General features: G+C 44.5%; 1 protein-coding gene and 2 pseudogenes across 6 annotated transcripts in view; 1 reads left to right on the top strand and 2 right to left on the bottom strand.

The window, feature by feature from the left end:
- LOC100995269 (interferon-induced transmembrane protein 3-like) overlaps nucleotides 1-19,459 on the bottom strand; it is a 42,782-nt gene extending 23,323 nt beyond the window's left edge. For 2 of the 6 annotated variants that reach the window (XM_055107906.2, XM_034953204.3), the window contains exon 1: nucleotides 19,304-19,459. The gene's annotated coding sequence lies outside the window, so the exon portion shown is untranslated. Of the gene's footprint in view, nucleotides 1-6,616; nucleotides 7,767-19,303 lie in introns of those variants that run through there. The other 4 variants (XM_055107905.2, XM_034953203.3, XM_055107904.2 and 1 more) reach the window with 4 other exon arrangements.
- On the top strand, nucleotides 5,113-5,549 carry LOC100995618 (large ribosomal subunit protein uL24-like; annotated as a pseudogene).
- Nucleotides 13,626-16,310, bottom strand: LOC100995958 (sodium/potassium-transporting ATPase subunit beta-3-like; annotated as a pseudogene).
- Nucleotides 19,460-21,750: the final 2,291 nt, after the last annotated feature.

The raw sequence follows: 21,750 nt of genomic DNA, 5'->3' as shown, positions 1-21,750 counted from the left end.
TTGAGCTTTAAATTTTTAACTCATTTCTGAAATTCCCTGACAAAGTAAAACAATGTTAAGTTTTTCACGTTGCAGAAAAACTCTCATACTTTGGGGCTTGGCTAATTCTAGTAAGTCTCTTTTTGGATGAAGTAGTTCAAGCACAGAAGCTGTCTTCATGAAAAGAGAAAACTCTCTCCAGTTCCTCCTTAGAAAGAGGTCAGTGCCTTGATGATGTTCTCTTCTAGAGAATAATGTACTATGTTTTCCAACAAAGAACCTGCTGTTTCCAATTCAATATTACCTGTCTAAATTCACTACCCAATGCTGGTACAGAAAGAATGTTTAGTACAAAAGAAATCTATGGTCTTAGAAACCAACAGATAAAATCAGTTAATATGAAATCAAATTCAAGTTTTTAAAAAATATTTATTCCATTTAGAAGCAAAGTATGGGTACAGATAATTTCAATAAAATTAATTTTTAAATAAATACAGGCTGGGCGCGGTGGCTCATGCCTGTAATCCCAGCACTTCGGCAAGCCAAGGCAGGTGGATCATTTGAGGCCAGGAGTTCAAGACCAGCCACTGCCAACATGGCGAAACCCCATCACTACTAAAAATACAAAAATAAGCCGGGTGTGGTGGTGTGCACCAGTAGTCCCAGCTACTCGGGAGACTGAGGCAGGAGAATCAATCACTTGAGCCTGGGAGGCAGAGGTTGCAGTGAGCAGAGATAGTGCCACTGCACGCCAGCCTGAGCGACAGAGCGAGACTCCATCTCAAATAAATAAATAAATAAACACAATCTGTTAAGATGGGATGAAAGTTATCATAACTGAATTTCCCATGGCTTTTGAGGTTTCCCATGGTCTTCAAGAACTGGTATGATCTGGCCCTTGGGGTGTCCTCCAGCCACAACCCAGGCCTTATGCCATTTGCTAATTTCGTTTTCCAGGTATGTCAGCCTTCCATCAGCTCCTAGCTGAGCTGTTCCTACCACAGGTCCTTTGTATCTATTGTTTTGCCTGCCTGGGATATTCTTCTGCCTCTTCTCATTTAAATGTCACCTCTTTAAAGAAACCTTCCCTGAGTGCCCTATGCAAGTAGGTCAGCCTCCTTAGTCCTTGTCACCACACTCTGCCTATTTCCTGCCATAACATTAATCAGAGTCTTACTTTCTTATTGACCGGTTATTGATCATCTGTTCCCCACACGAGAATGTAAACACCATGAAGACAGGAATCTGATTTGTTTTGCTCTTCTAGACTTTATGTGCCTGGTGCAGAAGTCTACCAGCCAGCCATGTCTTCCTGATACAGCTGCCTCTGATTTAGAAAAAATCATTAATGTGATTCAAACAGTAAAAGCCAAGACATCTCAATGGATTTCATGCAGAATTATCCACATAACAGAATTTAGGATATTCCCTAAAAGCCACAAACCCTAGCTAGTCTTGAGGTTTGAAATTTTGAGTTCAGTTCTGAAATGTTTGTATTATGGTTAATTCTGCACAATGGCCACTAGAGGGGGTCATAGCCAAATACTATACTCTGAAATTTCAGATTTTTCAGAGTTAGAATTTTTTGAAGTTCTGCAGCCCAACCCTACTTTCAGCTTCCCTGACAGATGTCCATCCCACTTCTTTAAAAACAAACAATATATGATGAAGTCACTACCTCGTGGGACAGACTATTCTTCAGCAGGGCAGCACCGTTACTTAGAAAGTGCTCTTTCTCCTTAACCTATCTGTTAACTGCCCCTCCTTGCCTAAAACCATTAAGAGACCAACACTAGGCCAGGAGCAGTGGCTCATGCCTGTAGTCCGAGCACTTTGGGAGGCCGAAATGGGAGGATCACTCGAGGCCAGGAGTTGGAGCCCAGCCTGGCCAACATGGCGAAACCCTGTCTCTACTGAAACTGCAAAAAAATTAGCCAGGCATGTTGGCCAGAGCCTGTGGCCACAGCTACTTGGGAGGCTGAGGCACAAGAATCGCTTCAGCCTGGGAGATGGAGATTACAGTGAGCCGAGATCTTGTCACTGCACTCCAGCCTGTGGGACAGAGGGAGACTGCCTCAAAAATAAAAATAAGTCAACACTTAGAAGCAGATCTTAAGATGAGGGGGGAAAAGCCAGGCACAGTGGCTCACACCTGTAATCCCAACACTTTGGAAGACTGAGGCAGGCAGATCACTTGAGGCCGGGAGTTCGAGACCAGCTTGGCCAACGTGGTGAAAGCCCGTCTATACTAAAAATAGACAAATTACCCAGGTGCCTGTAATCCCAGCTACACAGGAGGCTGAGGCAGGAAAATCGCTTGAACCTGGGAGGTGGTGGTTGTAGTGAGCCGAGATTATACCACTGCACTCCAGCCTGGGGGATAGAATGAGACTTCATAGCAAAAAAAAAAAAAAGAAAAGAAAAGAAGAGAAAAAAGAAAAGAAACCAATGCTACTTTGGGTTCTAAGCTGAGCCATACTGTCTAGAATATCATTTAGAGTCTTGGCCAGTCTATGCCAGCATGCTTCCCACCCTTCCCATCCTCAGCCACTGCTCCAGATGGAAGGTCCCTGTGTTTTCTCTCCATTGACCCACTGGCCCACTGCTCGCACAGTAAACCTACCTCCAACATTGTCAGCACCCCTCCCACAGGAAACTGCTTAGTTTCTTGCCATGACTGAAAGCTGGCTGTCCTGAAGAAGGTCTGGCTCCCCTGTCTTTGTCTCCAGGAAAGGTGACAGGTTCTCCCAAGGCCCCAATATCCTAAGCAGGATTGGCATTTGCCCAGCTGCCAGCACCGCTCTCAAGGCATCACTTCTGCTGGGAGATTTGTGTCATTCTGGTGCTCCACCACCCCTTGTTTATCTACTGGTCAAGCCAGCACAGAAGACTTTGGGTTCTCATGTCAATCCAGTACCACCCTATTCTGTGCGGATAACTTGTCCATTCCACTCACCCCTTCATTGCGCCCACAACTGAGATCTCACATTGGACCTCACATGGGCCCTAGTAATTGTCTCTCCAGTTTACTCAGTCCCCATTCCCCATACTATCTCCTGCCTCTCACTAAGCTTCCACTGCATTTGCTCCTCACAGCTCAGCCTTCCACTTCTTTTCCTATCCAACCTACACTCCCACTATTATTTTTCTGAGCTCCTTAATATCCTTACCCACTTATCTTTCTTCCCCGTTGCCCAGTCAAAACCCCAACTGTATAAATCCAACCATTGTCCCTTTTTGTTGCTCCTACACTAAACACTGCTAGTGAAGATAACAATAGCAAATATTTATTGATAACTACTTTACAAGATAGCACTATTATTATCAGTAGATAATGAATGAGAAAAACAAGGTCCCGAGGGAATTAGTAAATTGCCCTAGGTTACACAGGGAGTAAGCCACACAATCTGGCTTAATTAAATGTGTTGAAAACATGTAAAGGCATGGTGGCTCACGCCTGTAATTGCAGCACTTTGGGAAGCCAAAATGGGCAGATCACTTGAGGCCAGGAGTTCAAGACCAGCCTGGCCAACATGGCAAAACCCCATCACTACTAAAAATACAAAAATTAGCCAGGCATGGTGGCATGCACCCAGCTACTCGGGAGGCTGAGGCAGGAAAGTCACTTGAACCCGGGAGGTGAAGGTTGCAGTGAGCCGGGGCAACAGAGCAAGACTCTGTCTCAAAAAAAAAAAAAAGATATAGATGATGAGAACGTATTTAGCAAGCTTGATCTAGTGGACAAATATAGAACACCGTCTCCAATAAGTAGACAAGCACGCATGCATTTATAAAGATTGACAATGAACTAGGTAAGTAGTACTGAAAATTTTTGGTCTCTGAACCCCTGAACATACTTAAATATTATATGTATAAGTTATATTTACACACTTAAAATTACTGAGGACTCAATGAGCTTGTGTTTATTCGGGTTATATTTACCAATATTTACTATATTAGAAATTAAAACTGAAAGATGTTTTATCTATGAACATATTAAATAAATTTAAAAATAACAATAGACCAGGTGGCTCATGTCTATAATCCCAACACTTTGGGACGCCAAGGTAGGAGGATCATTTGAGGCCAGAAGTTCAAGACCAGCATGGGAACGTAGTAAGACCCTGTCTCTACAAAAAATAGAAAATATAAAATAAAATAACAATAATTAAAAACCCATTACATGTTCTCATAAACAAAATTTTTGTGGAAAAAAATGCCATTTTAAAAAAAAGGGATGGGGGAGAAAATGGCATTGTTTTACATTTTGACAAATCTTTTTAACATCTGGCTGAATAGAAAAGAGCTGGATTCTCATAGCTTCTGCATTCAGTCTGTCGGGATGTGTTGTTTTGGTTGAAGTCCATAAAGAACACCCAGCTTCACATATGAGAGAAAGAAAAGCAGCCCCAGATGCCCAGCCAGGCCTTGGTTCTTCCAGGAGCTGGCCTGGCACACAGCTGGCCTTCATAGTTTCCTGCTGAACGTAATGTCACAGAACATCCACATCAGACAAGGCCACCCTGTCACTGTGATGAACCAAACAAAAACAGAACCAGGAACTTGTCCGAAATGACCAAACATCCTCCTTTTCCAGTCAATCTGAGTCACTGCTCACAGCTACAGCATGGCTCCACTGAGCCCTTCTCTTCTCCTTTCCTGCAGCTGCTGTGGTGGAGTGCCACAGACCTGATGGCTTCAAACAGAATATAGCCTCTCTCAGTCCTGGAGTCTAGAAGTCCGAAGTGAAGGGATAGGTGGGGCCATGCTCCCTCTGAAGGCTCCCGGGAGAATCCTTCCCTGCTGCTTCCAGCTTCTGGTGGCTCCAGGCGTTCCTTGGTTGGACAACTTCAATCTCTGCCTCCACCTTCCCATGGCCTTCTCTGTACCTGTCTCAAATCTGCCTCTGCTTTTCTCTTCCCCTAGGTAATCCAGGTAATCCAGGATGATCTCCTCTTGAGATCCTTAATTACATCTACAAAGATCCTTTTCCAAATAAGCTCACATTTACAGGTTCTGGGGGTTGGGATATAGACATATCTTTTGGGGGGGCCACCATTCAACCCACTATACCTTCCCATAAATAAGATTTATTAAACCTTTGCAGCCATCACCAAAGGTGGAACAGCCAAAATGAAGTACAATCCCTTTGTGACTTCTGACTGAAGCAAGAACTGCAAAAGGCATTTCAATGCACCTTCCCACACTCGCAGAAAGATTATGTCCTCCCCTCTTTCCAAAGAGCTGAGACAAAAGTACAATGTTCGATCAAAGACCATCCAAAAAGATGACGAAGTTCAGGTTGTGCGAGGACACTGTAAGGGTCAGCAAATTGGCCAAATAATCCAGGTTTACAGGAAGAAATATGCCATCTACATTGAACGGGTGCAGTGGGAAAAGGCTAACAGCATAGCTGTCCCTGTGGGCATTCACCCAGCAAGGTGGTTATCACTAGACTAAAACTTGACAAAGGCCACAAAAAGATCCTTGAACGGAAAGCCAAATCTCGCCAAGTAGGAAAGGAAAATGGCAAATACAAGAAAGAGACAATAGGGAAGGTGCAGGAATAAAATAATATATATATTTTTTTGAGACGGAGTCTCGCTCTGTCACCCAGTCTGGAGTGCAGTGGCGCGATCTCGGCTCACTGCAAGCTCCGCCTCCTGGGTTCACACCGTTCTCCTGCCTCAGCCTCCCGAGTAGCTGGGACTACAGGTGCCCGCCACCACACCCGGCTAATTTTTTGTATTTTTTAGTAGAGACGGGGTTTCACCATGTTAGCCAGGATGGTCTCGATCTCCTGACTTCATGATCCGCCCGCCTCAGCCTCCCAAAGTGCTGGGATTACAGGCATGAGCCACCGCGCCCGGCCAAAATAATCTTATATAAGCTTTCATTAAAACTTGAAGTGCGACCAGGCATGATGGCTGACATCTATAATCTCAGCACTTTGGGAAGCTGAGGCAGGTGGATCACAAGGTCAGGAGTTCAAGACCAGCCTGGCTAACATGGTGAAACCCCATCTCTACTAAAAATACAAAAAAAATTAGCCAGGCGTGGTGGCGCATGCCTGTAATCCTAGCTACTCAGGAGGCTGATGCAACAGGATGACTTGAGCCCAGGAGTTCGAGACTGGCCTGGGCATCATGGCAAAACCCCATCTCTACAAAAAATACAAAAATTTGCTGGGGGTCATGGCCTGTGCCTGTAGTCACAGCTACGTGGGAGCCTGAGGTGGGAGAATCACTTTGAGCCCCGAAAGTTGAGTCTACAGTGAGCTCTGATTGCACCACTGCACTCCAGCCTGGGCAATAAGAGTGAGACCCTGTGAAAGAAAGAAGGAAAGAAAGAGAGAAAGAGAGGAGGAGAGGAAGAGAGAGAGAAAGAGAGAGGGAGGGAGGGAGGGAGGAAGGAAGGAAGGAAGGAAGGAAGGAAGGAAGGAAGGAAGGAAGGAAGGAAGGAAGGAAAAGAAAAAATTAGGCCCGGCGCGGTGGCTCATGACTGTAATCCGAGCACTTTGGGAAGCCGAGGTGGGTGGATTACTTGAGGCCAGGAGTTTGAGACCAGCCAGGCCAACATGGTGAAACCCTGTCTCTGCTAGAAATACAAAAAATTATCTAGGCGTGGCAGTACACACCTGTAATCCCAGCTACTCGGGAGGCTGAGACAGGACAATCACTTGAATCCAGGAGGTGGAGGTTGCAGTGAGCTGAGATCCTGCCACTGTACTCCAGCCTGGGTGACACAGCAAGCCTCTGTCTCAAAAAAAAATTAAAATTAAAATTAATGATTTGAGGAAAAACCATTCTTTTTACTATTCTTGCAACTTTTCTTATAAGCCTGAAATTATTTCCAAAAAAAAGGAAAAAGAAAAAAGTAAGAGCAGAGCTTAAAAGTTTGAACTTGAGAGAGGCAGTGTCAGAGGCATTTGAACCAGAGCGACTCCATCTTGAATTGTGGCTGGGTAAAATAAGGCTGAGTCAGCCAGGAAAGGTGGCTCATGCCTGTAATCCCAGCATTTTGGGAGGCCAAGGCAGGTGGATCACCTGAGGCCAGGAGTTCGAGACCAGCCTGACCAAAATGGCAAAACCCCGTCTCTACTAAAAATACAAAAATTAGCCAGGCTTGGTGGTGGGCACCTGTAATCCCAACTACTCAGGAGGCTGAGGCAGGAGAATCCCTTGAACCCAGGAGACAGAGGTTGCAGTGAGCCGAGATTGCGCCATTGAACTCCAGCCTGGGCGACAGAGTGAGACTTTGTCTTGAAAAAAAATAAATAAAGAAGGTTGAGACCTGCTGGACTGCATTCCCAGGTGGTCCACAGTCACAGGATGAGATAGGAGGTCAGCACAAGATACAGGTCACAAAGACCTTGCTGATAAAAGGATGCAATAAAGAAGCCGGCCAAATCCCACCAAAACCAAGATGGTGATGAAAGTGACCTCTGGTGGTCCTCACTGCTCATTATATTTAATTATAATTATAATGCATTAGCATGCTAAAAGACTCCCACCAGCGCCATCGCAGTTTACAAATGCCTTGGCAACATCAGGAATTTAGTCTATATGGTCTAAAAGGGGAGGAACCTTCAGTTCCAGGAATTGCCCACCCCCTCCCTGAACACTCATGAATAATCCACCCCTTGTTTAGCATACGATCAAGAAATAACCATAAAAACAGTCAACAAGCAGGCCTCGGGGCTGCTCTGCCTATGGAGTAGCCATTCTTTTGTTTATTTACTTCTCTAATAAACTTGCTTCCATTTTGCTCTGTGGACTCACCCCAGTTCTTTCTTGCCCAAGATTCAAGAACCCTCTCTTGAAATCTGGGGTCTGGATCAGGACCCCTTTCTGGTAACAGGAGGAGTCTGACTCCCAGGGTCATGTCCAATGGCTGACACGTATAATCCCAATACTCTGGGAGGTCCAGACAGGAGGATCACTTGAGCCCAGGAGTTCAAGACCAGCCTAGGCAACATGGCAAAACCCTGTCTCTCCAAAACGTCAGGTGTGGGGGCGTGCACCTGTATTCCCAGCTATTCAGGAGGCTGAGGTAGGAGAATCTCTTTAGCCTAGGAGGTCAAGGCCACAGTGAGATGAGATCGAGCCACTGCACTCCAGACTGGGCGATAAGGGACAGACCCTGTTTTGAAGAAAAAGAATGACTCTCTTAAGCGACTAGGGATCCCAGCTGAAAGTGAGAATATAAAAGTTCATATCTTAAAGTATACATTAAATATGATTTCTTTTTTTTCTTTTTCTTTTTTTTTTTCTTTGAGACAGAGTCTCAGTGTGTTGCTCAGGCTAGAACAGAGATCTTGGCTTACTGCAACCTCCACCTCCCAGGTTCAAGCGAGTCTCCTGCCTCAGCCTCCCGAGTAGCTGGAACTAAAGGTGCACACCAACACGCCTGGCTAATTTTTGTACTTTTAGTAGAGACAGGGATTCACCATGTTGGCCAGGCTGGTCTCAAACTCCTGACCTCAAGTGATCTGCCCACCTCGGCCTCCCAAAGTGCTGGGATTACAGGTGTGAGCCAGCAGGCCCAGCATTAAATATGATTTCATAAATTTAATGTGAAAGAGGATTGCATATTAATATTGCATAAATTTATTAAGGTTATCTTGACAATTTCCTTTATTCTTGGCTAAATTCTGAAAGTTGTCTATCTATGGTCAGATGATTTGGTACAAGAACAAGAACCAGAAACACAGAGTCTCATTCCTGGCCCTAATTTCACAGAGAACCACAAAACCCTTAATTTCTTCAATGCTTGCTTTTTCATTTACAAAGTATCACTGATAATTATAATCTGCAAAGTACTTTCCTCAGGAGAGAGTCATGATTTGAGTGCAATTAACTGCTAATTTTTCAAACATAAAATTCTATTTGGTTTTCACATAATAGTAGAAACACAGTGTCCAAACTAATTGTTTCCTAAAAGTGATTATTTCCTTAGAGTCATCAATTCATTTTGAGGTGACTTCAAGAAATGGTGATTAAATTGAAACTAATTCAGATAAATATAATATCATTTAACATTAGCCATCACAACAGCTCAACATTCTCTTAATAGGAAGGTTGCACATCATGGAGGTGGGGAGAAATATAAACAACAAAAAGACATGTCAATTCTTACATAAAACTCTAGTTTCAATAGTTATTGATACAGGTGGCTCATGCCTGTAATCCTAGCACTTTGGGAGGCCGAGGTGGACAGATCACCTGAGGTTAGGGGTTTGAGACCAGCCAGGTATGTGGCACACGCCTGTAATCCTAGCTACTCAGGAGGCTGAGGCAGGAGAATTGCTTGAACCCAGGAGGCAGAGGTTGCAGTAAGCCGAGATCACACCACTGCACTCCAGCCTGGGGGACAGATTGAGACTCCGTCTAAAAAAAAAAAAATTATTGGTATCCATTCCTCCTGTAAGTTTTCTCAGAAAACAGCCAAGATAATTATGTAATTATATATAGTCTCACACCTCTACTATGCTCTGCAAAATAAAAAAACCAAAACAAACAAAAAAAAGAATTATTTACAGTCCCAGCATTAAACTAACGAATTCATGACAACGAATACCACTGGAAATAACAAGATTCTGCCTTGGGATGTTAGTGTTAGACTTTAACGTTGAAGACAAGACTTGGAGCTATACTTTTATTTATTTATTTATTTATTTATTTATCTATCTATCTAGAGATGGAGTCTTACTCCGTTGCCCAGGCTGGAGTGCAGTGGCACCATCTAGGCTCACTGCAACCTCCACCCCCTGGGTTCAAGCAATTCTCCTGCCTCAGCCACCCAAGTAGCTGGGACTACAGTTGCACACCACCATGCCCAAGTAATTTTTGTATGTTTAGTAGAGATGGGGTTTCACCATGTTGGCCAGACTGATCTGGAACTCCTGACCTCAGGTGATCCACCCGCCTCACCCAAAGTACTGGGATTACAGGCATGAGCCACTGTGCCCGGCCAGAGACATATTTTCATCTAAATGGGACCGACTAGGGGTGTCCAGGTAGACACTGTGTCCAAACAAGATGCTCTTGCGTGCTCATTGCTAAGCCCTTTTCCCCACCTCTTCAGAATGTCTCTCAGATCTCAGATTGTTCTTTAGTAACTAGAAGATGAGAGAGAAAAAACAATTCATATATTCATCATCTCTCCTCACAGAGAAACAATGACTTTTATAATACAGTAATTTTTTAAATGTTATCCCCCTTCCTATTTTAATATGAGTCTTTAGTTTAAATAGGCAGACTCAGCCGGGCGTGGTGGCTCACACCTTTAGTCCCAGCACTTTGGGAGGCCGAGGTGGGCGGATCACGAGTTCAGGAGATCGAGACCATCCTGGCTAACATGGTGAAACCCTGTCTCTACTAAAAATACAAAAAATTAGCCAGGCATGGTGGCGGGCAACTGTAGTCCCAGGTACTCGGGAGGCTGAGGCAGGAGAATGGCATGAACCTGGGAGGCGGAGCTTGCAGTGAGCCGAGATTGTGCCACTGCACTCCAGCCTGGGCGACACAGCCAGACTCCTCTCAAAAAATAAAAAATAAAAAAAATAGGCAGACTCATAAAATGATAATAGTAATAAAATCATGAATTATGCCTGTAGTAGCAGAAATGAAAGAAGCTAATTCTTAGAACATACCTGCATAAAATTCTACAGTCACTGTGCTGAGTTGAGGAGCAATAGCTAATAAAATCTTTGGATTTTTTGAGAAAACTTTTATTGGAGTGTAATATATATACAGAAAAGTATACAAATCCTAAATATAGAGATCAATAAATAATAAAAAGGTGTCTACCTCTATGGAAACAACAGTCAGGTCAAGAAATAGTAGAAATAGTAATCAGGCCAAAGCAGGATGATTACTTGAGCCCAGGATTTCAAGACCAGCCTGGGCAACACAGGGAGACCACATATCTACAGAAAATTATTTTTTAAAAAATCAGGCATGGTGGTTTATGCCTGTAATCTCAACACAGGGAGGCTGAGGTGGGAGAATTGCTTGAGCTTAGGAGTTTGAGACCACCCAGGGCAACAGAGTGAGACCCCATCTCCATAAAAAATAAATTTAAAACAATTAGCTGGTCATGGTGGCATGTGTCTGTAGTCTCAGCTACTCGGGAGGCTATGGCAGGAGGCTCACTTGAACCGAGGAACTAGAGGCTGCAGTAAGCTGTGTTCATGCCATTGCACTCCAGCCTGGGCAACAGAGTGAGATCTTGTTTCTAAATAAATAATAAAAAATCATAAAGACAAAAAGTGAAACTGATTGCTAGGGGTTAGCGGGAAGGGGCAATGGTAATTATTATTTAATGGGTGACAGAGTAAGACTGTCTTTAAAAAATAGAAGGAAACAAAGCAATAGTAATCTATGAAAAAACTAATTCAAGGTACAAATAGATCACAATAGTAGTTGAGGTTTGGAATTATCATCTGGGAGGGGGACACAGCTACTGGGGGATGAAATATTCCATATCTGGATCTAGGTAATTAATATTCATTATGAATGTTTTCCATATGTTAAAATGCTATACATTTAAGATTTGTACATTTTCTCTGGTTATAATTCAATTAAAAAGTAAAAATTTTTTAAGAATTAGTTTTGCCTGCTTTTGAAGTATGTGTAAATGGACTCATATTCGTGTGTTCTTTTGTGTCTTGCTCAACATTACGTTTGAGAAATTCATCCACGTGGTTGTATATAGTCGCAGTTCATTCATTTTTATTGCCAGTAGTGTTCAGTTGTATAAATATGCCACATTTTACTTATCCATTCTATTTTTGGGTTGTATCCAGTTTGGGGCTGATGTGAATTATATTCCTGTATATGTCTTTCGGTGCATGTGTGTGCATATTTCTGCAGGACATATATTTAGTAGTAAAATTGCTGGGTCTTAGGGTACGTGTGTGTTCAATTGAGTATACTAACAGCTTTCCAAAGTGATCATACCAATTTTTTTTTTTTCTTTACAGATGGGGTCTCACTCTGTCACCCAGGCTGGAGTACAGTGGCATGATCATAGCTTACTGCAACTTTGACCTCCTGGGTTCAAGCAGTCTGCGCACCTCTGCTGGGATCTCAGCTGACTGCAAGCTTGGCCTTTCGGGTTCAAATGATTCTTGTGCTTCAACCTCCCAAGTAGCTGGGATTACAGACGTGCACCACCACACCCAACTAATTTTTGTATTTTTACTACAGATGAGGTTTCACCATGTTGGTCAGGCTAGTCTTGTACTTCTGACCTCAAGTATCCAGCTGCCTTGGCCTCCCAACGTGCTGGGATTACAGGCGTGTGCCACCCTACCTGGCCCCTCTGTTTATATATTTGAGTAAATTGCAGACATGATGCCACTTTACCTCTAAATAACTTTGTAAAAACAATGATATTCCCTTACATAATCACAATACAGTTATGAAAATCATGAAATTAACACTGATACAGTACTATAATCTGTGTACCTTATTTAAATTTCATTAGTTATCTCACTAATGTCCCCTGTAGCAAAATAAAAAAAGTTTTTTAAAACCTTGGTCCAGAATTCAATCCAGCATCCTATATTGCACTTAGTTGTCATGCGTCAAAAGAAAAACCAAGCCAGGTACAATGATGTGAGGTGGGAGGATTGCTTGAGGCCAGGAATTCAAGACCAGCCTGGGTGACAGGTGGAGACCCCATTTCTACAAAAAATAAAAACCGTTATTTTTTGGCCTTTAATCTCACAATTAACAGAGAGACTTCTGAGACCCTTGGCCACCAAAATGTGTGGGGATTTTATCCCACTAAGCAATCCTTCAGTGGATTCTCCATCAGGGTGTCCCATAATTCAGTTCAATTCTGAGCCATACATTGCATGCCTGTACCAAAATATCTCATGTACTCCAGAAATACATACACCTACTATGTACCCACAAGAACGATAAGTAAATGAATGAATGAGTGAATGAAAATTCTGACGCTATCCTTAGGCCACTGGTACTTCTGACTGGCTAGAAACCAGGGTTCCTGCGACCTCCTCCTTGGGTTTGACTAATTTGCTAAGACAGTTCACAGAACTCAGGGAAACACATTGCCAGCTTATTATAAAAGATATCATAGGCCGGGCATGGCGGCTCATGCCTGTAGTCCTGTTACCGGTTGAGGGTGTCCAGGTTCTTGGCATCTTGAACAAAGAATTGGACAAAATGCACAAACAAAGCAAGTAAAGAATGAAGCAACAAAAGCAGAGATTTCTCGAAAATGAAAGTATACTCCAGAGGGTGAAAGCAGGCCTGAGCATAGGGGGTCAAGAGCCTCGTTACAGAATTTTCTGGGGTTTAAATACCTTCTAGAGGTTTCCATTGGTTACTTGACGTACGCCCTATGTAAATGAAGAGGATGAAGTAAAGTTACAAAATCATTTACTCACTGTACAGCCTATGTAAATGAGAAGGATATTTCCTGTCATAGATGAGATGTTTCCATTTGATTTAGTTCTCGGAAGTCCTTAGGTTCCCTGCCTCCAGGTCCTATTATCCTGCCTAATCCTAGCAGTTTGGGAGGCCAAGGCAGGTGGATTACTGAGGCCAGGAGTTGGAGACCAGTCTGGCCAACGTGGTGAAATCCCTTCTCTACTAAAAATACAAAAATTTTTTGTACGTCCGCCATGAGACGGGCATGGTGGCTCACACCTGTAATCCCAGCTACTTGGAAGGCTGAGGTGGCAGAATCACTTGAACCTGGGATGTGGGGGTTGCAGTGAGCCAAGATCATGCCACTGCACTCCAGCCTAGGCAACAGATCAAGACTCTATCTTTTTTTTGAGACAGAGTTTCGCTCTTGTTGCCCAGGCTGGAATGCAATGGTGCAATCTTGGCTCACCGCAACCTCTGCCTTCCAGGTTCAAGGCTTCCAAAGTGCTGGGATTACAGGCGTTTTGTGTTTTTTTTTTTTTTTGAGACTGAGTCCTGCCCTGTCGCCCAGTCTGGGGTGCAATGGCATAATGCAACCTCCACCTCCTGGGTTCAAGCGATTCTCCTGCCTCTGCCTCCTGAGTAGCTGAGATTACAGGTGCGTGCCACAATGCCCAGATAATTTTTGTATTTTTAGTAGAGATGCGTTTCACCATGTTGGCCAAGCTGGTCTCAAACTTCCGGGCTCAAGTGATATGCCCGCCTTGGCCTCCCAAAGTGCTGGGATTATAGGTGTCAGCCACCACGCCCTGCCTTTTTTTTTTTTTAAGACAGGGTCTTGGCCGGGCGTGGTGGCTCACACCTATAATCCCAGCACTTTGGGAGGCCAAGGCAGGCGAATCATGAGGTCAGGAGTTCGAGACCAGCCTGGCCAACATGGTGAAACCCCGTCTCTACTAAAAATACAAAAATTAGCTGGGCGTGGTGGCAGGCGCCTGTAATCCCAGCTACTCACGAGGCTGAGGCAGGAGAATTGCTTGAACCCGTGAGGCAGAGGTTGCAGTGAGGTGAGATCGCACCACTGCACTCCAGCCAGGGCAACAGAGTGAGACTCCGTCTCAAAAAAAAAAAAAAAAAAAAAAAAAGACAGGGTCTTCGCCGGGCACAGTGGCTTGGGCCTGTAATCCCAGCACTTTGGGAGGCCAAGGTGGGTGGATTACATGAGGTCAGGAGTTCAAGGCCAGCCTAGCCACCATGGTGAAACCCCATCTGTAGAAAAAATACAAAAATTAGCCAGGCGTGGTGGTACGTACCTGTAATCCCAGCTACTTGGGAGGCAGAGGTTGCAGTGAGCCATGATCGTGCCTCTGCAATCCAGCCTGGGCAATAGAGCAAGATTCTGTCTCAAAAAAAAAAAATCGTAAGATACAGATGAACATCCAGATGAAGAGATGGATATGGCAAAGTACGGGGGGAGGGGTGTGGTGCTGCCACGACCTCTGGGTGTGCCTCCCTCCCAGCACCTCCAGGTGTTCAGCAGAAAGGAAATTCATCAAATTTTAGTGTTTAAATTTTTTAAAAAATATTTTTCAAATACATTTTTATTGTCTTTTTTTCCTTCCTCACATGCAGAACTTCTCCACATACCATATTTCTTGCAGCTATAAAGTCAGTTGATGTTGGCCGGGTACCATTTTATCCCTAAAACTCTGTTGACATCAAAATATGACAGTGTTATAGCCATAAAATATTTACATAGCACAGCATATTAAGCTTTAGACACTTGGCAATTAAACCACATAAAAAGAGGACAAGACCCCCATCCTACATGTTTGGAATCAGGTGTTCACCGGTCCCTATCTGGTGACTGTACACTGGTTCAAAGGGCAGCAGAGGCAACAGGCAGTTACTTCAGAGGACATTGAACACTATGATCTGGAAGCACGTTATGATGTAACCCAGTGTCATGTACCACACACCTTTCTCCAAGGTGGTCTCATAATTCTAGAATGGAAGGTCCAGCTGATACAAAATGAAGACAGACAACACAAAATTTACTCTGTGGAGACATCCTACTCATACTATGCACATGCTGTGATTTTGAACATAACTCGTCCCAAAAACTTGTCACGATCATCCTGACTTTTAAGGTTGGCTGATCCATCAATCTTGCACTCAGCTGTTACTTCTTTCTCAGTATCGTTAGGAGCAAAGCTGACCTGAACAGCAACCAATGGCTGTAGATACCCCACATGCAGTTTTTCCCCATAATATGGGAAATATTTTAAGTCTATAATTCCATTATGAGGATAAACTGCTACATTTGGTATATCTTCATTCTTCGAAACACAATCTATCCTTGGCACTCCTTCAGACTTTAATCCAATTATTCTGTTCATTTTCACAAGAATACAAGGGTTTCTTTGAGAATAGCTGAAATCAAGATCATTCATACCACGGCATGCTTGAAGTAACGAAATGGGAAACTGACATACAACATAAACTGGACCCTTCTGTTCAAAAAGTGCTCCATCAGGACAGCCTGTGAGGTTTTTCTGTTCTTCTAAAGTATATGGTTTTAGAAACTTCTTAAGGTCTTCAGTGTACCCTGCATACGAAGTTAGATCAGACCTACTGAATGTATATTCCAATGCAGTCACTGGTTTTGGAAAAACCATAAGTCCTGGGTTAAGAATCTGGTCACGGTATTTTAGAACCTCATCGTTGAGTCTGAAGCATAACCCACATCGTGAATAAGAAGAGTGCAGCCAGGAACCCATTAAAAATTAGGTAGAAGAGCAACATCAAACCCCAGCTCTTGGCGGTGCGCCCCAGGAACTCTCCGGTGGTCGGGTTGTAGATGAAGAGCTTCCACTCGGCGAGGCTCTGGTTGAGGGACTCGTTCTTCTTCATCGTGTGCGCGCCGACGGCGAGGGGAGCGGCTGCCGCGGGGACGGAGGCGGCGAGGGCAGCGGGGACGGGGGCGGCGAGGGCAGCGGGGACGGAGACGGCGAGGGCAGCGGGGACGGAGGCGGCGAGGGCAGCGGAGGCGCGTCCCGGCTCCGGCGGCGCAGCCCGGCGACGGTAGGGGAGGGTGGGACGGCCGAGAACACCTCCTCGTTACTGGGAGTACTCGAGCCGACTGCAGTGTTTAAATTTTTAATAGAGCTAAATTTCTTGCACCCTCAGCCCTTCCAGATGTTGGTGGGTGGGGCTTAAGTTCCAATCCTCTAATCCTCTAATCACCTGGACTTTCTGGTGACTAGCCCCATCCTGAAGCTATCTACGGGCCCCGCCCTAAGCAGGTTCATTAGCATAAACTCAGGACTTATCAAAGGAGCTAATTATGAATAACAGAAGATCCTCCTAGCACTTAGGAAATTTCTAGGATTTTAGGAGTTCTGGGGCAGAAAGAAACCAAATACATTTTATACCACATCATGTCTCTTTAGGCTTCTTTACTGTAGAATAGTTCATCAGTCTTTTTCTTTCTTTTTTATTTATTTAAAAAGAATTTTTTTTTTGAGATGGAGTTTCACTCTTGTTGCCCAGGCTGGAGTGCAATGGCTCAGTCTCGGCTCTCTACAACCTCCACCTCCCAGGTTCAAGCGTTTCTCCTGCCTCAGCCTTCCGAGTAGCTGGGATTACAGGCATACACAACCACGCCTGGCTAATTTTGTATTTTTAGGAGAGACGGGGTTTCTCCTTGTTGGTCTGGTCTCGAACCCCCAACCTCAGGTTATCTGCCCGCCTCGGCCTCCCAAAGTACTGAGATTACAGGCGTGAGCCACTGCACTCGGCCTTTAATGTTTTAATTCTTTTAAAATTATTTTTATTCTAATAATTTTTCTGTAGATTATTTTGAATTTTCTTGACATACAAGTATGTCAATTCCATATAATGACAGTTTTTTCCTTCTGTTTTGAGCCTTATACATTTTGTTTTTTTCTTACCTTCTGTATTTGCTAGGACAAGGTAGAGATAGTGGTTATCATTGTCTTGCTCCCAACTTCAAGAGGAAAAACTTTGATATTTTACTACTATTTTACTATTTAATATGATATTTGCTATAGTTTTTCATTGAGTCACTTATCAGATTAGGAAAGATCTTTTCTATCCATTGACATTAGACTTTTTTTTTTTTTTTTTTTTTGGAGAGAAAGTCTTGCTCCATCTCCCAGGCTGGAGTGCAGTGGCACAGCCTCGGCTCACTGCAATCTCTGCCTCCCAGGTTCAGGCGATTCTCCTTCCATATCTAGGATTATGGACATGCACCACCACACCCAGCTAATTTTGTATTTTTAGTAGAGACAGGGTTTCACCATGTTGGTCAGCCTGGTCTAGAAATCCTGACCTCAGGTGATCTACCTGTCTCGGCCTCCCAAAGTTCTGGGATTACAGGCATGAACCACCACGCTTTTCTCTTTTTTTCTTTTTTCTTTTGAGAGACAGGGTCTTACTCTGTCCCTCAAGCTGAAGTGCAGTAGCGTGATCACGGCTCACTGCAGCCTCAAACTCCTGGGTTCAAATGATCCTCCTGCATCAGCCAGTTTTTTTGTTTGTTTTGCGGGTTTTTTGTTTTGTTTTGTTTTGCTTGAGATTGAGTATTGCTCTGTTGCCCAGTCTGCAGTGCAGTGGAGCAATCTCAGCTCACTACAGCCTCCACCCCTCAGGTTCAAGGGATTCTCGTGCCTCAGCCACCTGAGTAGCTAGGATTACAGGCATGTGCCACCACACCTGGCTAATTTTTATATTTTTTGTAGAGATAGAGTTTCACCATGTTGGCCAGGCTAGTCTCAAACTCCTGGCCTCAAGTGATCCACCCTCCTCAGCCTCCCAAAGTGCTGGGATTACAGGGATGTGCCACCACATCTGGCTTGTTTTTGTATTTTTTAGTAGAGAAGGGGTTTTGCCATGGTCTCAAACTCCCTGCCTCAAGTGATTTACCTGCCTCATCCTCCCAAAATGCCAGGATTACAGGCATGAGCCATGGCAGTCAGCCTAGGTTCTTTCTTTTTTTTTTTTTTTTGAGATGGAGTCTGGCTCTGTTGCCCAGGCTGGAGTGCAGTAGCTCCGTCTCGGCTCACTACAACCCCTGCCTCCCAAGTTCAAGTGATTCTCCTGCTTCAGCCTCCCGAGTAGCTGGGATTACAGGTGCCTGCCACCATGCCTGGCTAATTTTTTGTATTTTAGTAGAAATGGGGTTTCACCACCAGGCTGGTCTCAAACTCCTGACCTCAGGCAATCCACCCTCCTTGGCCTCCCGAAGTGCTGGGATTATAGGCATGAGCCACTGCACCTGGCACCTAGGTTCTTATTTTTAAGAGTAAATTGCGGCCGGGCACCGTGGCTCCTGCCTGTAATCTCAGCACTTTGGGAGGCTGAGGAGGGTGGATCACCTGAGATAACAAATTCGAGACTAGCCTGGGCAATGTGGTGAAACCCAATCTCTACTAAAATACAAAAATTAGCCAGGCGTGGTGGTGCACACCTGTAATTCCAGCTACTTGGGAGGCTGAGGGAGGAGAATTGCTTGAACCCAGGAGGCAGAGGTTGCAGTGAGCCAAGATGGCGCCATTGCACTCCAGCCTGGGCAAACAACAGTGAAACTCCGTCTCAAAAAAAAAAAAAGACTAAATTGCAATTACCCCAAATGGTTTTTTTAAATCCTAACTACGATTTGGCCCAGGTTATGGTCAATTTTGGTAAATGTGTCTAGTTCCTTTTCCCAAACACTATGACTATATAACAAATCACCCATAAAATTAATTGTTTTGAACAACAATCATCATTTTTACCTCTCACAGTTTCTATGTGTCAAGAATTCTAGAGCAGCTCAAGGGCAGTTCTGCTCAAGGTCTCTCATGAAATTGCAGACTGACTGGTTGGGGTTAGCTTATCTCAAAGGTTTCTTCACTTACATGCCTGGTGCCTATGCTGAGGAGACTCCAACAGCTAGGTACTGGAACACCTGCGGCTCCTCGGGCATCCCCTTCTAACTCTGTGTGGTGTGTCCAGCAAGGCAGCTTGAAGGTAGTTAGATTTACGTTAACAGCTCAGGGTTTCCCAAGGCAGGTACCCTAACAGAGAGGCAGGGAGAAGCTGTTTTATGACCTAATCTTTTATGACCTAATCTTAGAAGTCACATGGCATCATTCCACCAGATTTTTTTTGGTTGAGGTAGACACAAACGGTTACTCAGGTTTAAGGGTAGGGAACATAGACCCATCTCTCATTGGAGGAATATCCAGTCACATTGTAAGGAGAACACGTGGAATCAGATACATACTGTCATGGCAATCTTAGAAAATGCAGCTTGCCGTAGCACCATCCCACAAGTCCCACAAGCAGCCTGATAGTCATCTTTGCCATTAGACCCAGCTCTAGCTTTTGTGTTAGGTCACACATGTCCTTTTTTTTCTCTGCCCCCAGCAGCATAGTGCCCACTTCATTGTGTTTCATGCACAGCCACACTCTGGAGTCCCACAGTCCTTGCTCTTAAAGGCAAGGTTTTTCTTTGTTTGTTTCTTGTTTCTTTGGCTGGAGGGCAGCAGTGCAAACATGGCTCACTGCAGCCTCAACCTCTTGGGCTCAAGTGATCCTCCCTCCTCAGCCCTGCCAAGTAGCTGGGAGCACAGGCACGCGCCACCACCCCCAGCTGATTTTTGTATTTTTTGTAGAGATGGGGTTTCACCATGTTGCCTGTTGCAGGTGAGTGGCAACTATCTGAGACTGCTATCATGCGGGCGGCAAAGGAATTTACCAAGACAGTTGTTGGTAAAGAAAGGCAGATTTATTAGAGAAAGTATGAAAATACATTGCAACGGTGCAAGGGGCAGGTCAGCGAGAGAGGGGCAGACTGCAAGGAGACAAAGGCTTGCTGGGGATTTTATAGGATGGTACTGTCTGCTGACAAGGGCTTAGAGCAGTGCTGATAACACCAACGTTGCAATGAGCTAATTAATCTACAGGTGTCTTGTGATAAATTGGATGTAGGAGGGCTACATATCCTGGACCATGAAGAAAGGCAGACCCACAGGTTATCTGCTTTCTCTTTCTGCTTTCTTTTGGTCTTGCCAGCCTGACTCTTTTTCCCTAGATAGGACTCCACATTGCCCAGGCTGGTCTCCAACTCCCGAGCTCAAGCAATCCTCCCCACTCAGCCTCCCAAATGCTGGTATTACAGGCAACAGCCCCCGTACCCGGCTTTTTTTTTTTTTTTTTAAGTCAGGGTCTCACTCTGTCACCCAAGCTGGAATGCAGTGGTGCAATCACTGCTTGCTGTAACTTTGACCTCCCCCAGCTCAGGCTGTCCTGCCTCAGCCTCCTGAGTAGCTGGGACCACAGGCACGCACCACCACATCTGGCTAATAGTTTATTTTTAGTAGAGACAAGGACTTACTATGTTGTCCAGGCTGGTCTCAAATTCCTGGGCTCAAGCGATCCTCCTGCCTCAGCCACCCAAAGTGCTGAGGTTATAAGCCTGAGCCACCGCAGCTGGCCTAAAAGAAGTTCTTAAGCTTCTCTCAGATATCCTCCCTGGGATTTTGAAGGGTAAGGGAGAGCCCCTGTGGGCTTGAGAAATGAATGTCACACATCACCCAGGCTTGAGGTCCTGAGAAATGTCATTACACCCCTGGGACCTCTGAATGCATCTTCATGCCAAGCCATCAGGATGAAGTTCTTTCCTCAATGCCTTAAATATTTCTTCAGTGAGGGCCTCCTGTCCCCAGGACTGTTTTAGGAGCTGGCAGCACAATGATAAAGAAAGAAGCCACTGTTCCAGAAGGAACTCACAGTGGAGAGAGGTGTCTACAAACTTGTGAGAGTATCATCCAGAGGCCGTAGGGAACATTTAAAAACGTGAAGGCAAGAAGTATTGTGATCAGGTTTGCACTTCGGAAGTCCTCACTATGTGAAAGCAAAGCTAGCCTTGTCCCTTACTGCCAGGAGCAAGGCATAGTCAGCAGCAATTTGTGTACAAAATCTCCATTACAATGTATTAGACCTGAGGGGGATTTCTCTGATATGAGACCTCTTTGAGAGAGAATCATCCAGACTAGGTTTGTTTCTGTATACACCAGGAAGCATACACTGAAGAAAACCTGCAACAGAATGGAGTTCGTTTTCCTCAGTTAGGAAAACAGGATGAGGAGTTGGAGTAGCAACAAACTCATCTTCTAATGAATTTACTTCAAATTCTTTTTCTTTTTTTTTTTTTTTTTTTTGAGACGGAGTTTCACTCTTGTTGCCCAGGCTGGAGTGCAATGGCGCAATCTCGGCTCACTGCAACCTCTGCCTCCCGGGTTCAAGTGATTCTCCTGCCTCAGCCTCCCGAGTAGCTGGGATTACAAGCATGTGCCACTAA

Source organism: Pan paniscus, chromosome 12 (assembly GCF_029289425.2).
Source record: "Pan paniscus chromosome 12, NHGRI_mPanPan1-v2.0_pri, whole genome shotgun sequence".
In the NCBI taxonomy this organism is placed as follows: Eukaryota; Metazoa; Chordata; class Mammalia; order Primates; family Hominidae; genus Pan; species Pan paniscus.
This window is presented reverse-complemented; position numbering and strand designations above follow the sequence as displayed.